Genomic DNA, 16,738 nt, shown 5'->3' with positions numbered 1-16,738 from the left:
ATCCTCCTGCCTCAGCCTCCCAGAGTGCTGTGATTCCAGGTCTGTACCACCACATCTCAATTACAAATCTTTTATAGTCTAGTCTTTCTTACCACACTTGATTTAGCCAAAAGGCTGAGAAGCGATAGTCTTTCTTACCTCATGAAAAATATTCATAATTTCTAAGTCATAATGAGACAGTAAAGTTGCCATTTACTTTATTCATCTTTCTGCAGTAGTGGATGGAACCCAGGGCTTCATGTATGCTAGTACTGTAGCCAGCTAAGCTAGTTAGAAAATAGAGTAAGGCAGTTAGGCCAGGCCAGGCCCTCAGCATAGAAGACAATTGTAGCCTGAGGCTCACTCACTAAAGGCCAAGCTACGAGAAAAAGAACAACTATGCCCATACACTTCCCCTAGGCATGAATAGCAGTGATTGATATTTTAAATAGGCATCAGTCACCTTGGGTGGGGACCAAAACCTCCCTAGCCCCTTCCTTCTAGTAAATCCTTGTTCAGTCCTTGTAGTGTTGCTACGTGACTTGCTTTCCCATTTGATCCCCATTTATCAGTATTACCTAAGCGACTATACTTGTTATAATCTTATTGGCTGATCATAGTTTTGGTAACACCTCCTGATTTCCCATTGGATCAGTATTACCTAAGGGACTGTACCTGTAATCTTAGTAGTTGACTGTAGTTTTGTCCCACTTTGAACCCACCTCACCTAGTGGCTTTGTCCCATAAAACACCTTTGAGAAGCAGGGTGGGTGGGCAACCCACTTTCTGGTCCCCTTTCTGTCTCTCTTAGGCAGAAGCTTTCTTTCTCTCTGTAAACTTCCTTTTAACCTCCATTGTTCCTAGAATTCATTCTTTGATTTTAGAGAACATGAAGTCGGAGTTTCGAGTATTTAGCAGGTTGGGAGTTATGATACTTCCCTTACATTATTAGGAGGTCCTATATCACATGCCCTGTATCATTAGGAAAGCTTTCTACAACTGAGCTCCACTCACTGGGCCCCTGTGCATGAATTTAAAAGATGAATTTGAGATCGAATCATGGCTGACCTTTACTTTTTTTTTTTTTTTTTTGGTACCGGGGATCAAACTCGGGTCCTTGCGCTTGTGCAGCAGGCGGTGAAACCACTGAGCTAAATCCTCAGTGGTAGATTTATTCTTCAAGCCTTGGAGTCTTTATTTGTGAAGTAGCTGACCACCAATAATTGCTATAAGAATTAAAAGAAATATAAACAAAATGCTGGCCACATCACAATGTTTTGTTTTAGTGTTTGCAGTGCTGAAAGCAAACCCAGGGCCTTGGGCACGCTAGGGTGCACTCTACTGTTGAACTCTACCCCAGCCCCTTCCTTCATAGGTTCATAGGTTTTTTTTGTTTTTTTGTGGGTTTTTTTGGTACCAGGGATTGAACTCATGTCCTTGTGCTTGCAAGGCAAGCGACAGAACCACTGAGCTAAATCCCCGGCCCTTTCATAGGTTTTTAATACATAACTATGGAATGTTTAAATGGAGCTGAGTGTGGTGGCCCATGTCTGGGATTCAAGTACTTTGAGGCTGAGGCAGGAGTATCGAAAGTTTGAGCCCAGGCTGGGCAATTTAGGGATTTAGGGAGACCTCGTCTCAAAATAAAAAACAGAAAAAGGGCTGGGAATATAGCTCAGTGCAGGCCCTGGCTTCAACCCTGGGTGCTGGAAAAAAAAAAAAATCAGAGCCGATTTGAGATTATCCTATAAGGCCACACTTCCTGCTTTCCAACCCATCTCCTTGAGAGGGAGAAGGGTCAGGCGGTGAGTGTCACACAGACAGCGAACTCGATGCATCTGGTAAGAGTCATGGGTGGGAGAGGATGAACGTGCCAAGCCAGGAAGCTACACGTACTAGTGCAAGACTCCTTCCTGCGGGGACGCCCGGGAGGACAGGCTACCAGCCTTGAACCCTCCCCTGCCGTTGACAGCAGTGCCCTGGTGCCTTCTTTCCCCTGGAGCCCAGAGCCCTAGCTGAGGAGCAGGCCACTTTCTTCAGGGTGTGATGCGAGACTCCCGTGCAAAGGGAGCTCTCTTGGAAGACACTCTTGTGAGGCTCACTTATTTATATATATATATATATATATTTTTTTTTTTTTGGTACCGGGGTTCGAACTTGGGACCTTGCGCTTACGAGGTAAGCACCAGAACCACTGAGCTAAATCCCTGGCCTCACAGCTCACTTATTTATAACGTCATCCACCAGTTCATGCAGAGATTCGGGGAGGTTTTGGTGATGAGAGATGTGTTCGTGGGGAGGTTCATTTGTGTGTTGTTAGTTTCCAGCTTGCGTACAAAGACCCACTGTCCATTCCTCTGCAGTTTCAATTATCAGAAAATTGATCATGCGTCAAAAAGTGACAAATTAATGGCACAGAAATCCCAATGTGTAAGAGGCTGGCAAATGCAGGCCAGCTGATGCTTGAACATTTGGCTGTGGAGGAGCGGGCTGTGTAACACCAGGGCAGGGAGGTGGGATTCGAAGGCAGCACCCCACGGATAGCTCCCTTAGACTGCTTGCCTGGAGGAGCCTGGCCCTGGGTTCCATCCACAGCACTGCAATAGGAAAAAAGAAAGGTGCCGAGATGACAATATTTGCTTTATTTATTTACAGGGACTTTAATGGAAAATCTTCAAGAACCTGGGTGAGAATTCCTTCCAAGGTTTAATTATAACTTGATTATTTAAAATGTCCCCCCTTTGGTACCAGGCATCAAACTCAGAACCTTGTGCTTGCCAGGCAGGCGTGGTACCCCTGAGCTACATCCCTGGCCCTGTCACTTGTTTATATTATTCATTTATTTAGTTTTTGGAGTAGTGGGAATTGACCTCACAGCCTTCACGCTGAGCTACATCTCCAGTCCTTTTTTTGAGACAGGGTCTCACTGAGTTGCAAAGCTGTTTAGGTTAGGCTGGAATTTGTGGTCTTCCTGCCTCAGCTACTCAGAATGGTGAGATTACAGGTACGTGCCACTGCACCAGGCTTATTTAAATTATCACTTTAACTATGCAAAGTAGATGGATGCTGTGTAATACCAGTAAATACACTGAGTGCTTCCATTTGCCCTTGAGAGGTCCTGGCTTTGATGGTATGACTGCCTATTCCCTGAGCATCCACTTTGTGTTGTGTTCCCCAAGTGTGTTACAGGGACTCATTTATGTAGGGCCCATGTATAACCCCATGCCTTCAGAGTTGGAAGACAATTAACTCCCAGCATCACTTAGAACAATATTGTGCACACTGTTAATGGACTCTCCTTAGCTTTTTCATTAGTCAGGAGTGTAATGGCACTGGGGAAATCTACTAATAAAGGTAAGCAATGGTAATTGGGTGTTATGGATTAATCAAAGAGTATATAAAGCAGAGCATATAAATTTTGGATCTAATCATCACTGTTCAGAAGCATTCTGTCTCCTTTCAGGGAAGATGAATGAGCACTGGGAAAAAACTGACATTCTTTTGCTTACTAATGGGCCTTCATTCAAGATAAGTTTATCACTGGTAATTACCCTCTTTAACAAGGCTTGTATAGAATAATGACACAACTAGAGAAAATACTCAAAAGTTTCCTAGAATCAAATAGGAATGATTGATTCTTTCATGTTTTGCACCTTTGTACAACAAAAATTTTAAAGTTTTAGAGCTGGGCATAGTGGTTCACGCCTGTGATTCCAGCACTTGAGAGGCTGAGGCAGGAGGATCGCCAAGAATTTGAGGCCAGCCTGGGCTACATAGTGAGTTCAAAGCCACCCTGAATTACATAGCGAGACCCTGTCTCAAAAAACATTAGGTTTTTGATAACTCTGAATATACTAAAAACTACCAAATTGTGTACTTTATTTTTATTTATTTATTTATTTATTTATTTATTTATTTATTTATTTATTTATTTTTAGGTACCGAGGATTGAATTTGGGTCCTTGTGCTTGCGCAGCAGGCAGCAAAACCACTGAGCTAAATCCCCAGCCCAAATTGTGTACTTTAAATGGAAGCTGGCCATTATGGTTTTTTTTTCTTTTTCTGGTACCGGGGATCAAACTTGGGACTTTGTGCTTTCGAGGCAGGTGCCAGAACCACTGGGCTAAATCCCCAGCCCCATTACAGTTTTATCTGGGTGTCCCCTGAAGCCTCAGGTACACACAGGTGGGGCTTTGGGAAGGTGATTGGATTAGGGAGGCTTACAGCTGGCTCTCAATAGGAGATGGAGCCTGGTTGGAAGAAGTAGGTCATCCCGCCAGCGCCTGGAGGGTTTATCTGCCTTCTTGGTTCCTTCCTTCACTCTGTTTCTCGGACACCAAGCTGTTGGACCGAAGCTTCCCTGCAGTGTGAGCCGAAACAAACCTCTCCCTTAAGTTGTGGGTGTTGGTCCCCACAGGGAGGAAAGTAAGATGGAGGCCTTGGGTTCAACTCCCAACACCAAAAGAAAAAAGGCTGGGCCCAGTGGTGCAAGTCTATGATCTTAGCTACTCTTGAGACTGAGGCAGGGGAATCCCAAGTCCAAGGAAAGCCTGGACAACTTAGAGAGATCCTGTCTCAAGTCAAAAACTAAAAAGGGGGCCGGGGATTTAGCTCAGTGGTTCCACCGCCTGCCTCGCAAGCGCAAGGTCCCGAGTTCAATGCCTGGTACCAAAAAACCCCCAAAACAAACCTAAAAAGGGGCTGTGCGTGGTTGTACATGCCTGGAGTCTTAGTATTCTGGGAGACTTAAGACAGGAATTTGAGCCCAGACTGGGCAATTCAGCAATTTAGCAAGACCCTGTCTCAAAATTTAAAAAAATAAAACAAGAAGGGCTGAAGAAGCTATGTGAAGGTCCCGAAGTCAGTTCCTAGGACCTCAATCAATATTTTAAAAGAACTGGTGATATAGCTTGTGCAAATGCCCTGTGTTCAATTTCCAATACTGGGGGGGAAGGGGCAGTAAAAAATTTAGGTACTTGCCGGGGATTTAGTTCAGTGGTTTCACCATCTGCTGCACAAGCACAAGGACCCGAGTTCAATCCCCAGTACCAAAAAAAAAAAAAAAAAAAATTTAGGTACTGAGCTGAGTGTGGTGGCACTTAACCTGTAATCCCAGCACTGTGGCAGGCTGAGAGGCAGGAGGATGCCAAGTTCCAGCCAAGCTTGGACAGCTTAGTGACTTAGTGAGACTATCACATAAAACACACACACACACACACACACACACAAAAGGGCTGGAGATGTAGCTCTGTGCAAAAGTCCTGTGTTCAATCCCCAGTAGTGGAAAAAAAATTTAGGTCCCTCTCCCGTTAGAATTTATAATTAAAAATAATCATACCCTGGGGGTACATGGTGATGTACTACATAGCTCCATGCTAAATCACCCTGGGTTTGATCCCCAGTACTGAAAGATAAATAAACCCAAAAGTATACAAAAAATCCCCCAAACAATAATATTATTGCATATGTATATGTATTTACAGTAATTTCTAGTTGGTATAATTTACACATTATTGAATATTTTTGTACCATTATTTCACCTAAGTGGGGATTGCACAGTAGAGATTACACGCTTTATTTATTATTTATTTATTTATTTATTTATTTTGGTACCGAGGATTGAACTCGGGTCCTTCCGCTTTCGAGGCAGGCAGTGGAACCACTGAGCTAAATCCCCGGCCCGCGATTACACACTTTATGAAACACTGCACTACATTTCAACGGGACCTCGTGGATGTCAGGTAAGCAATGGCAAACACTGCAAGTGTGCCATCAGGCATCTGGTTAGCCATTAGTGGGCCAGGGGTCAAGGGGGCCCAAAACAGCAGGCTTTGCCAGTTATGGTTAAAGTAACAGAGTGTCTGATACATTTATAATCATTTATTAGGTTTCAATCCCTCCCCTCCAGGGATCGAACTCAGGACCTTGCGCTTGCCAGTCACGTGAGGCACAGCTGAGCTACATCATCAGCCTCATGTTTTAGGTTTCGGACTCAGCATAGGGCCCCCATTTCTAGAACCAGGCACATAGCTTTCCTGGTTAGCAAAGCCCATGGCCCAAGGACACCAGAAAGGGGACCATTCTGAAAAAACCCTGCCACTGTGAGCCAGAGGTGATTTCAATTAGAATTTGTCTTTGGTAAATTCCTTTCCTAGGTCCTTATTGATTAGGGCCCCTGGGGGAAGGAACCTGAGCATTTGAAGGGGAAAGACATTTAGACCACTGTGTTTGCACATAGTGGCTGCCCTCATGCTGTAGGGTGTGCTTCTTTTCCTACTTTTACTTGGCCCAAAGCTCTGCAGAGCCTGTCTCTTTTCCTATCTTTAATAAAACTTTGTTAAAAAAAGAAGACAGGGCCAGGGATTTAGCTTAGTGGTGCTGTTGCCTGCCTCAAAAGGGCAAGGTCCTGAGTTTGATTCCCGGTACCAAAAAAAAAAAAATCACATTAGTTCCCTGAACCCCTGGAGTGACTTCAGTGTAGATGGAAGCCCCTGTGGTGCCGTCTCCTTCTCACTTGAAGGCGTAAATCTCTATAGCTACTTTAATGCACCTGCTAAAATATTTCTATGCTTTCTCTACTTCTGCATGATTGCCTAAGTGTTTTGACTGAATTCCTTCATCAAAAACACAAAGTCCTGAGAAAAGTGAGGGCTAGTTCTCCGTGGTGATCCTACTTCTTGGTGACTTTTTTTTTTTTTGGACAGGGTCTCACTGTGTAGCCCAAACTGCCCTCAAACTGTCAGTAATCCTTGTGCTTCAGCCTCCTGAGTACTGGGATTATAGGTGTGCACCACCATGCCCAGCACTAATGACATCTTTTTGGTTCCCCGACTTGGTCCTCAATTCACCCGTGGTGAGATTAGATCCCACCCCCATTTTCTCCCTCACTCCTCTCGTTAAGGCCAGGAGCCCTCATTTTCATTGTCCTTGTGTTGATGATGTGCTGCAGCAGTCAGGGCTTGGGATCGTTCTGATGCTTTGATGTTACTTTGTGCCTTGGATTGGGTAATTTATAGTCATCATGCTCACGACGACATGCCACTTGTTTTCTGTCCACTAGGCTTATTGTCATAATGTACCAGTGACCATTCCTAGGGTTTGGAGTTGTTTGTTGTCTCATCTGCCATTTCAGGAGAACACATTTTTGGTCAGAAGAGGGCATAGTTTTAATAAGCTTTGCTCACTTTATTGTGATAATCCCATGTCCAGAGTTTTTCCTGTATAGAGTATTGATAAGTGTGGTTTATGCCAGTGGGTTCTAAGACAGCTACAGTGTTTTGGTGGATGTCAGATGGCTTACTTCCGTGTACACACTGGGAAATGAAAGTTGGCTCCATCCCTACAGATATTTGGCAGGGTGCAAGTGAGCGCATCATTTGCAGAGTGATCCCCTTAATCATTCATTGATTACAAAGAGGACACAGAGGTCAGTACCTGAGACTGACCGCGGATCTGGGACTAGGGCAAGACACACCCAATCCTAAGGCTGTAGGTGGAGAAAAAGGACCCGCCTTTTGCTCCCATACCAATTTGGGGTTTTTTTTCCTCTCAAACAGGAGACATTTTTCGAGCCTGTGTGCACGCTTTCCTTGCAGATGGCTAATTCCCACCAGTTCCCTTTGACTCACCTCTCAGATGCATCCTACACAACAGGGATAGGTTTGGGCTGGGGATGTAGCTCAGTGGTGCAGTGCCTGCCTCGCAAGCACATGGTCCTGAGTTTGATCCCCAGTACCACAAAAAAAAACCCCAAACAGGGATAGGTTTGACCCCAAACACTTAAGAAAAACAAGATTTTTTTTTGGTAATATTGCATGGCCCCAGTATAAGTTGAGACATGAAAAGAACTAGCCAAGCAATAGAAGTATTAATTATGATACCATATGCTGGTTACATCTTTTACAAAAAGGCAGGAAAATGGCCAGAGCTTCCTTTGCCTTATTGGTTAATTCCAATTTATGTTCCCAAGGTAAACTGGATCCAGCAGCAATGGGCTCATGGCTAGAATGGATCCCCTTGTGCAGGTGATCTGCTGTCTTGAGCCACCTCCCAGTCAGAAGACTACGAAGTCCTCACACAGAACTCAAACAGGGCCCATCCTCCTTGCCCAGGGTCCCTGTGGTGCCCCTGACCTCACATCTGTGCCCTCCTCAGCTGCAGAGGGAATCCGGACCTGTTGGAGCTCAGTGTTTCTCTATGGAGAATCTCCAGCAAACCAGACAGGATTTGGATCATTTTTCAGATGATCCTGAGAAATATATAGACACTTCTGCTACGTCATTCATAGTTATGAACTATCTTGGAAGAATATCAATGTCAAAGGACAGACTTTTACAGATTCAGAAAGGTCCTGAAGCCAGACATGCTGACGCACACCTGTAACCCCTGCACTCTGGAGGCTGAGGCAGGAGGATCGCCCAAAAGTTCAAGGCCAGCCTGGGCTACCTAGTGAGTTCAAGGCCAGCCTGAACTACCTAGTGAGACCTTGTTTCAAAAAACTGAAAAAAAAAAAGAAAAAGAAAGAAAGGTCCTGAGTAATTCTAAGGGCCATCTGTTATGCTAATGAGTACATATTTTGGGTAAGGAATATCTGACAGGACTTGAGGCTATCCCCATGGATGTGGGATTATAATGACCCTAAAGATAGGTGAAAATCCAGCTACTTTATAATTTGCATTCTAGAAGGGTGAAAAGCCAGTAAAATCACACCAGTAAATGACACTAAACTAGCTAATGTAGATCTAGACCCAAAGGAAGACCTGACAGCATTGCTTGGATGACCCGGGGAAGCTATGAGACTCTCACTCCGATGAGGGGCAAGTCCTCCTAAAGACAGATTTCTTACCCAGTCAGCCCCAGACTTTAGGGGAAAACTGCAAACAACAGCAGCAAGAAAACAAAAGCCACTCTTTGGGACCTGAAACTCCTTTTGATGACCTACTGAATCCTGCTAATTCTTTTTTTTTTTTTTATAACTAGAGTACAGAGGAGGAACAAAGAGGCAAACAAGCTAAGATTAAGTGACAGAGAGTCCGAGGAGCATGAATCTTCTTGCTGCATTATGAGGCCCCCAGTGTTTCCTGCTGGCTCCTCCCCACCAGAAGAGAGCTACCTGCTGGGTGTCATGCCTGCTGGCAGACACCACTGGAAGACACTGCCCTACTGTAGGCACCCTCTTCAGTCTCCTTCCCTGAATGGCAGAACGGGTCACTGAGGATCACTGTCCCAAGGCCTGGAGGAAGCCCGTGCAGAACCCCAGGTGTGTCTCTGGAATGAGCAGGCCCCAGGCTCCTGATGGCCTGATCCCCACCAGAGGTATGGGGCCTCAGGTGACACTGCAGGGATACTGCAGGGAAGACCACAGGCTTACCCTTCACAGTGGGACCAAATTCTGTTCCTATGCCTGTCCTGGACAGTTGGTTTCTGACCCTGGTTGGCACATGGACAGTGATGGGACCTTGTGACCAAATGCTGGGGACACCTTCTTGAACTCACTGTGGAGCCCAGGCTTGCTGGGCCTAACTGGACTCCTCTTATATTTAAAAGCTTTCTATTAGCTTAAAACTCTACCTCTGTTAGCACCTGTTGGGGAGGCCTGAAAGGTCAGTGGTTAACTTCCAAGTGAACAACTCTCTCTGTATTGGTCTCTTCCTTCGAGCCATGAAGGTTCTAGGAGCTGCCTGCAGAATCCATCATTCCCAACTCAAACCTTGGAAGGGAGAAGCCCTTCCAGGGCTTCCCTTTGTCCTGGGAAAGTCAACCTCCCGGAGACTGAAGATATGCACCTGTTTAAGCGCACTAAAGTATCTTTTTTTTTGGTACCAGGGATTGAACTTGGGTCCTTGCGCTTGCAGGGCAGGAAGGGAACCATTGAGCTGAATCCCCGGCCCAAGCACATTAAAGTTAAGTAAATGCTACACCATCACTGTCTTAACTCCAGCAGCAGCGACATGCACTTGGGTGTTCTCTTGACTGGGACTTTTATTATCACTCTGAGCTAGGGGTGGTGGCACAGGAGGCTGAGGTAGGAGGATCACCATGAGTTCAAGGCCAGCCTGAACTGCATAGTGAGACCCTGTCTCAAAAAACAAAATAGAAAACAAACCTGGAGTAGACGCCAGCTCCAGCTCCTGCCTGTGCATTCTATCCCAACACAGGGTGCGCCCTCCTTTCCTTCCCAATCATCTGCTGGGGAGAACACTTTATAATTCCAGAAAAGCCGCAGATATACCAGGGGCAGTTTCTAACAATCTATTACCTGGCCTTCCCTAAAGTTAATGTCTTGCTTGGCCAGGGTGCAATGCTCAAAGCCAGGATGCCAACAGGGACACAGTGCTGTGCTTTTAGTATAAACGAGGAAGGAAGCCACAGCTTAGAGAGGCAAAGCAACCTAGGGCACACAGCCTAACCTCCCCACTCAAGTCCCCAGTTCCTCTCTTTCCACTTACGAGCAATGTGTAGCGGGACTCAACACAAGGGGGCGCCCCTCCCCTGCTGAGCCCCTCATCATTCTATGGGCTTGGAAGAACCCCTCCTCCTCGGGAATACCCTCAAACTTGGTTTAGTGCTCCACAGGCTTAAAACTTGTAGTAATTGTATCTTGTTTGAGGCAAGGTCTCACTGTATAGCTCAGGCTGGCCTTGAACTCATTATATAGCCCAGGGAGGCCTCAAACTGGTGGGGATCCTCCTGCCTCAGCCTCTGGAGTGCTGGTATTGCAGATTAGATTCCTAAATTAGTTAGGAATTATTATAAGGCAGTTAGACAAAGCTAGACCCTCAGTATAGAAAAAGAATTGAGGCAGTTTCACTGGTTAGCATTATAAAAAGAGAAGAGGTACTACTTCCCCTAGAGATGAATAGCACTGATTGATATTCTAAATAGACATCAATCTCCCTAGCCTATTTCCTTTCCAGAAATTCCTCCTGTGTGACTTTGATCCCCATTTAATCAGTATTACCTTGGTGACTGTACTTGTGATCTTATTGGTTGATCATGGTTTGGTCCCCCCTCATGCCCACCTTGTGATTTTCCATTGTATCTTATAGTTCTGTCCCACTTTGTACCCACCTCACCTCATGTCTTTGCCCCATAAAACACCTTTGAGAAGCAGGGTGGGCAGGCAACCCACTTTCTGGTCCCCCTTCTGTCTCAGACAGAAGTTATCTTTCAATAAAATTTTCCTACTCATTTTTTTTTTGGTACCAGGGATTGAACTCGAGACCTTGTACTTGCAAGGCAGGTGGCAGAACCACTGAGCTAAATCCCCAGCCCAATTTTTTCTACTCTTAACCTTCATTGTTCCTAGAATTCACTCTCAACTTTAGAGAACATGAACTTGCATTTCGGATATCTAGCAGGTTGGGAGTTATAATATTTCCCTTGTCTGGATTATTTTTGCTTATGTGGATTACTTGGTGCCCTATATCACTGAGGTTACAGGTGTGCACCACCATGCCTGCTGTAGCTTCCAGCTTGTGTAGGTGAAGTGGGCTCTGTGGTAGAGGACCCTAGCAGGGCAGACTGCAGCCTGTGCCCCCCCCCCCCCTGGAGCAATTCCTTGGCCCCCAGGGTGCAGATGTTGGCACCGGCGTGGGCCATGGAGAGCCGTTTCAGGGCGCAGAGGAGAGGTAGCTGCAGCCTCAGACAGGAGGAGCTCCTGGCTGTTCTAGGAGCATACCATCTCACACCGCAAACAGTACATTATTACAGATCCAAAGCTTTACCTAGACACTGCCATCTGGTGTTGCAGAGTTTACAAGAATGCTGTGAATTTAGAATCTCAGGTGTTTTTGTTTGATTGGTTGGTTTGGTTGTTTTGAGACAGAGTCTCACAATGTAGTTCAGGCTGGCCTTGAACTCATGTGGATCCTCCTGTCTCAGCCTCCTGAGTGAGAATCTGAGATTTTGAAAATGGCTATAACATTGTGAAGTGAATATCCACAGGCTTAGAAGTGACGTGAAAGAGCATCACAGCCAATGGAAAAACAGCCCTTATATTTTGGATGGACCAATTATTAACAAGGAAAGCAATTTTAAAATGGATTTCCCTCTGTAACTGCAGATGTTACCATAGAATACAAAAACAAGTGTTCTGAATTATGTACAAATCATGAGGCTGCTTTAGATTTCCTACACAGCCTCCACAAGGTACAGCAAACATCAGAGAAAGCATTAAAATGCCATTATATACATTTCTGTTTAAAATTAAGTTTGACTCGGGAGACTGAGGCCCGAGGATTGCAAATTCAGACCCAGCCTGGACTACATAGCAAGCTTGTCTCAAAAACCCCAGAAAGGGCAACCCACTTTCTGGTCCCTCTTCTGTCTCTCTTAGGAAGAAGCTTTCTTTTTCCTAATCAATTTTTCCTACTCTTAAACAAACAAACAAGCAAACAAAACCCCCCAGAAATTGGGGCCAGGAATTTAGCTCAGTGGCACCTCACCTGCCTTGCAAGCACAAGGTCCTGAGTTTGATCTCCAGTACAAAAAAAACCCCAAAAAACAAAACAAAAATAAATTTAGACTTGTACAAGACTGATTTTTTTTTTTTTAGAAGATTTGAATCTCTTTAAGCTGGGCATCTTTGCACTCCTGTAATCCCAGCACTGGGGAGGCTGAGGAGGATCACTGGGAGTTTGAGGCCAGCCTCCGCTAAATTAGTGAACTCAAGGCCAGCCTGAATTACAAAGTGAGACTGTCTCGAAATAAAAAAAATTTGGGGAAAATTATTTGTTGATATTCATCAGCTATATAGGTAACCAGCACTGCAAAACTGAACTTTAAAAGTCAGATTTTTTTCGATCCCCGGTACCTAAAAAAAAAAAAAAAAAGTTAGATTTTTTTTTTTCTCTTTAGAGACCAGCAGCATTTTTCAACTTCCTCAAGCCTAGGGGACACACGGCTCCCCTCCTCATGGAATGCCCACATCCTGGAACCAGGAGGTCAGGCCCAATTTCATTCCCTTAGGCAAGGGAGGGGGTTCCCCTCCAGGAAGGGGCGGAAGTAACCTGAGGGTCTGTTGTCTCCTGGTGTTCCGCCCCCTGTGCCTTGCTAGGATAGACCCTAAAAAGCTGTGTGGGTAAGGTGGGGTGAGGTGCTGATTAGAGACAGTGGGCTTTGTCTTCCCCTTGGAGCTGGGTTTGAATAAACCTTATCTCCTTTTTACTAAAATAATGCCCTTTGACTTGTTGAGCCTTGAGCAAACTTGATTGTATGAACCTAAGTGGGTAGCAATATACATGTACTAAAATTCATATATATATATATGTATATAGTTGGGTTTTTTTGTTTTTTGTTTTTTTTTTTGGTACCAGGGATTGAACTCGAGTCCTTGTGCTTGCATAGCAGGTGACGAAACCACTGAGCTAAAGCCCTGGCCCTATAGTTGTTTTTTGGTACTGGGGATCGAACTCAGGACCTTGCATTTGCAAGGCAGATGACGGCATCACTGAGCTTTCCAGGGCCTGGTTTTGTTTTTTGGAGGAAGGGTCTCACTGTGCAGTTCAGGCTGGCCTCAGACTCACAGTGATCCCCTGCTTCGGCCTCCCAAGTGCTGGGGTTAGGGTGGTGTCACTATTCCTGGCCTAAAATTTATATTTTGAAATATTGGACCAGAAATGTCTTCCAATGCTGTCACAGCCTAGGTAATTCTTAACATCTCCAGTTACATCAGCAGGAAAGCCCAGCCAGGATTTAGCTCAGTGGTGCCCTGCCTGCCTCGAAATTGCAAGGTCCTGAATTCAATCCCCGGTACCTGAAGAAAAAAAAAAAAAAAGAAAAGAAAAAATGGAAAAATGATCAAAAGTTATTTGTGTGTCTGTTTACATTCATTTTACACAGGATCTCCTGATTACGTATCTGAGTCCTGCAGAGGCAACTGTGATTCACAACTGTGCTGCTTCTAGATGTAGATCTTTGGATAGAAAAGCCCCTGGCAGGTGTGTATATGGGCTGCACCTAGTTGGGTACCTGTGCCCTTGCTATGAGCTTCGAGGAGGCTGGGCTGGGAAAGGGTGCATGGATCCCACAGTGCCGGCTAGGTCCGGGCCAGGACCCTGCGATACCAAACCCCTCTGCTGCTGTACCCTGCAGACCATTTGCACTGAAATCCACTTATCTCCTGTAGACTTTCACATCATCTCCAGGTTACTCATAGTACCTGCTACAGTAGAGATTCCATTTAAATAGTTACACTGCATTGTTTAGGGTGCTTCTAATAAGAAATTTGGTCCATGTTCACTACAGGTGCAGTTTTTTTAGTTGCATCCATGGCTGGGTAATTCCGAGAATACTTGAATCTGCAGATGCAGAATCTATAGATTCAAAAGGCCAACTGTATGTGGTGTGTGTAAAATGATGTATGTATATATTTATGATCATGTATATCACAGAACCTATATAAAGTTTCTCTATAATGTGCATTAATAATAATAAAAAAATTTCAGTCAATACTTTGCATCAGGAAGGATGACTTGAGGGCATCTCAGGAATCAGCAAAATCCCACTCTTTGCAGGCTCAAGAATCTGAAACAATAAAGCTTTCATTTGAGAAGAGTCCCTGGGCCCCTTGCTTGAGAAGAGCTGCCTATAGAATAGGTTCCCCAGGATTTTTTTCACAGTATTCAGCCATCTAGGCATTCAGAGGCTTCTGCAGCCCAGCCATGATTCAAGAGGGCCTGACTACTGCATGACCTGGTGGCAGATCTTGACATCATCCACATGGCACTGGTTTTACAGGCAAAATGAAACAGTTATGCCTTCATGGAAGCTGCTACTCAAAAATTAGAAGGTGTAGGAGGCCAGGCTATGTGCCCCTGGGAGGGCAGTATGTGAAGTTTTGAGAATGAAGGCAAATGTGTGGTTGAGACCCCGTGAAGTTAGAGATCCCAGTAATGTGGAATGCCTGCTGAGGAAAACTGCAGGTAGTGAGCAAAGTCACCCCAAAAGAAAGGTCATGAGGGCTGTAAACTCCAATGCCATCGCAGTGGAGTTGCGCAAGCCCTTTGAAGCTGGCATCTCACCACAGCACGCTGCAGGTGCTGAATGTGGAACTACAGGATTTAATATTTGCTCTCCTGGGTTTTGGTCTTGCTTTGGTCCCATCCCCCCCTTTTTTTGTACTGGGGATCAAACTCGGATCCTTGAGCTTGCGAGGCAGGTGGCGCAACCACTGAGCTAAATCCCCAGCCCTGGTCCCATCCCTTTATATCCTCCTATTTCTCCATTTTGGAATGGGAATATTTGACCTGTGCCATTGTATATTAGAAGTGTTTAATTCTCTTTTTTATTTTTTACAGAGTCTCACAGCTAAGAGTTTGCCTTGATCTCAGAGGAGGCTGGAGTTGGAATCTCGCCAATAATGGAACTGTTAAGACTTTGGCCACCCTTACAAATGGACTAAGGTAATTTTGCCTAATAAGATGGACATGAGTCTTTTGAAGGTCAGGGGCAGAATGTTATGGTCTAGCTCTAGACTGTCCCCTCAAATTCTCACGTTTTCAGAAGTGGGGCTTGTGGAAGGCAGTTGGAATGTGTAGGTGTTACACTTCAGTGATTATTCTACCGATTAGCTCACAGCTAATGTGCCACAGGGAGGGCTGGGGCCTGGTCAGAAGAGCCGGGTCACTGGAGGCTGACCTGGAAGAGTCTATCTCTCTCTCTGGCTCTCCTTTTGCTCTCTACTTCTTGCCTGCCATGGGTGGAACAGCTTTCTTCTGCCATGCTCCCCCGCCACACTTTCTGCCTTGGAGCAGCCAACCATGGACTGAAACCATGAGCCAAAATAAGCCTCTCCTCCTCCAAGTTGTGTATGGGATCTGAGGCCCAGCAATGAGAAGTGACTAAGACAGACTTTCAGAGTGAGAGAGACACTGCTCCTTCCAGAGTGGGTGGGAAGGAGCTAACATGGTAGCTGTGCTGAGTTAAAACTTAGGCTATGCTGGGCTAGGGATTTAGCTTAGTGCCACTGCCTGCCTCAAAAGCGCAAGGTTCTGAGTTTGATCCCAGTACCAAAAACAAGAGAAAACTTAGGCTACATTTATATGATTAAATGGGTCTGTAAGGAATATCACTTCCCTCCTTGGAGGGCTTTTTACAAGGAAAATGGGCTATTTTGACCAACTTCAAAGGGGAGACGTTTCCTATTTGCTCCTCCCTGTGTGGAATGTTTCTGTTTAGCTTGTTGTAAGACCCACAGGCTTCTTCCAACCCCTCGCCCAAGGCCCTGAACAGGCTCACAGGAGGTTACATTCTCTGGGGCTGCAGTTTGAAACCATTGGGTTCTTTGCATTTATCTATAGCTAATGATTAGGGAAGGAAAGAAATAAGGAAAACCTAAATCACATTTATGCTTTTCATGTAGCTCCTAGCTGCCTGTCTCCAAGCCTGCTAATGTCTAACTTGTTGCATAACACAATGGAATGAATATTTAGACTTAACAGTTATAGTTGGTTCAGTGTTGGCCCCCTAAAAGGAATGTCATATCCTACTCCTTCAGCTCCCTAAATGTTCTCTTCTTTGAAAAAAAAGGGCAGGGCACGGTGGTGCACACTCTAATCCCAGCACTCCAGGAGGCTGAGGCATGAGGATCATAAATTCAAGCCTAGTCTGGGCTACTTAGTGAGACCCTGTCTCAAAAAATAAAAAATGGGATGGGGATGTAGTTCAGGGCAAAGGGCCTGATTCCATCCCCATGTTGCAAAAAACCAAAATAACATGGGCTGGGATGTATCTCAGTGGTGACTGCCTAGCAAGTGCA

The 16,738-nt window shown here is 45.2% G+C and overlaps 1 long non-coding RNA gene across 5 annotated transcripts in view; it reads left to right on the top strand.

Moving 5' to 3' along the window:
* LOC110348587 (uncharacterized) overlaps window positions 1-16,738 on the top strand; it is a 46,373-nt gene that overhangs the window by 12,095 nt on the left and 17,540 nt on the right. For 3 of the 5 annotated variants that reach the window (XR_015442726.1, XR_015442725.1, XR_015442723.1), the window contains 6 exons: window positions 2,635-2,665; window positions 5,597-5,720; window positions 8,959-9,238; window positions 9,805-12,923; window positions 13,822-13,919; window positions 15,279-15,383. This is a non-coding gene — a long non-coding RNA (uncharacterized LOC110348587). The remainder of the gene's footprint in view (window positions 1-2,634; window positions 2,666-5,596; window positions 5,721-8,958; window positions 9,239-9,804; window positions 12,924-13,821; window positions 13,920-15,278; window positions 15,384-16,738) is intronic. The other 2 variants (XR_015442727.1, XR_015442724.1) reach the window with 2 other exon arrangements.

The sequence above is a fragment of the Heterocephalus glaber genome, unplaced genomic scaffold, assembly GCF_053883595.1.
Source record: "Heterocephalus glaber isolate CG9 unplaced genomic scaffold, H.glaber_assembly_v1.0 deba00001553, whole genome shotgun sequence".
Lineage (NCBI taxonomy): Eukaryota > Metazoa > Chordata > Mammalia > Rodentia > Bathyergidae > Heterocephalus > Heterocephalus glaber.
The sequence above is the reverse complement of the archived record's forward strand: the minus strand, read 5'-3'. Positions and strand labels throughout refer to the sequence as shown.